We start from the raw sequence: 1,775 nt of genomic DNA, 5'->3' as shown, positions 1-1,775 counted from the left end.
CCAGCAGTCCCAGAGGACAAGCCCTGGAAGCTGATGGGCTGGACGGGGGGCAGGGATGGGAGGGAGGCATTTAGAATGAGGCCCATGGCTCTCTCTGAGAACCTAGAGCCCGGAGGAGCCACCCCTGAGACAAAGGCTGAGAGAGCAGGTTTGGAATCTGGGACATGGTGAGTGTTGGGGCCCAAGGATTGCCCAGTTGGGGCTGGGGGATTGTCCATGAGGCCTCCGGATCCTCCAGGTCTAGGGCTCAGAGTAGAGGTCAGGGCTAAGGACAGAGTGTGTCATCTGCACAGAGATAGGAAACAGACCATAAAAGAGGGTAAGGTGGCCCCAAGGTGAGAAGAGAGAACATAGCCCCACCACATTTAAAAGACTGGTGAAAACAGAGGAGCCCGCAAGGAAGCAAAACGTAGAGGAAATGTCAGGGGATAGCAGACTCACAGAAACCAAGGGGAGGGTGTGCTCACAAAAGGCAGGCAGGGGCACCACAGCCGATTTTTGCCAAGACGAGCACAAAAAGAGCCCACTGAGCCAGGGCTCTCACTGGCAGAGAAAGGAGTTATAAAGAAAGCAAGGGGGGATGGTGAGAATGAACCCTCTGGTACTAGACTAGTGTCAGAGGTATCAGTATGAACTCATGCTTATTTTTACACACCATTCTCCAATGAAAAGAACCAGTGACTCTGGAGGAACAGCCAATTCTAGGGCTGGTGCAGGGAAAATATATGAGCCTGGAATATCTTGCAGTACCAGAAAGTAAGAAGGCATTGGAGAAAAAGAAAACGAGTAAAGAATACAGGAGCCAATCTGAAAGATGAACGCTGATGGCCAAGGCTAGAACAACTTGAGCAAAAAAAAGTTGATTACAATAATGTTGGGTGATGCCCAACTAATAAATATTCATGAGTCCACATGGAAATAAACTAATGATTGTATAAATAAAATAAGTGAAGTATAATAGAAGGGACAAATCTTCCATATGGAAATCTAAATAGTAAATGTAAAGAAATGAGGGAAACAGAAAGTCATCATCATAATACCACGGTAATACCTGCTACAGGCCAGGTCCACTGATGAATGCTAAAATGCGTGGGTAAACTTGAAGGAGAAATGGGGTATTTGTGCAGCCTCCAAGTATCTTCCTATTTCCCTCCAGGAATCAGAGCGTAGCTCTCCACTGAGTGTGGGCTGGATTTAGTGACTTGCTTCTAACAAATGAGTAAAGGGAAAATAGTGGTATTCTCACTGGGAAATCTGCAGACACCACGTTCATGAAGCGATCAAGGTTAACCTCACCTCAGTGAGCATTCTTCCCAAAGCCTAAAATCCCAGTCTAACCACGAGCAAAATGTCAGACAACCCCAGACTGAGGGCCATTCTACAAAAACATCTCACCAGTACTCCTCAAAACTGTCAAGGTCATGAAAAACAAGGAAGGACTGAGAAACTGTCACAGTGTGGAGGAGGCCAACGACAAATGACCAATAAATGCAACATGGTATCCTGGATTGGATCCTGGAACAGAAAAAGAACATTAGTGGAAAAACAGGAGAAATAGGATTCAAGTTTGGAGTTTAACAGAATACTAAGCCATGTTAACTTCTCAGTTTTGACAAATATACAATAATTATGTAAGATGCTAACACTAGGGGGAAGTTGGGTGTAGGTATAGGGAAGTCCCTGTATCATCTTTGCAAATTGTTAAATTTTAAAACGTTCACAAAACTTTAAGTGTCCTCTGCAACATGGCTTGAGGTGGTCCTCAGCGGAGTTCC

Source organism: Hylobates moloch, unplaced genomic scaffold, assembly GCF_009828535.3.
Source record: "Hylobates moloch isolate HMO894 unplaced genomic scaffold, HMol_V3 SCAFFOLD_13, whole genome shotgun sequence".
In the NCBI taxonomy this organism is placed as follows: Eukaryota; Metazoa; Chordata; class Mammalia; order Primates; family Hylobatidae; genus Hylobates; species Hylobates moloch.
This window is presented reverse-complemented; position numbering follows the sequence as displayed.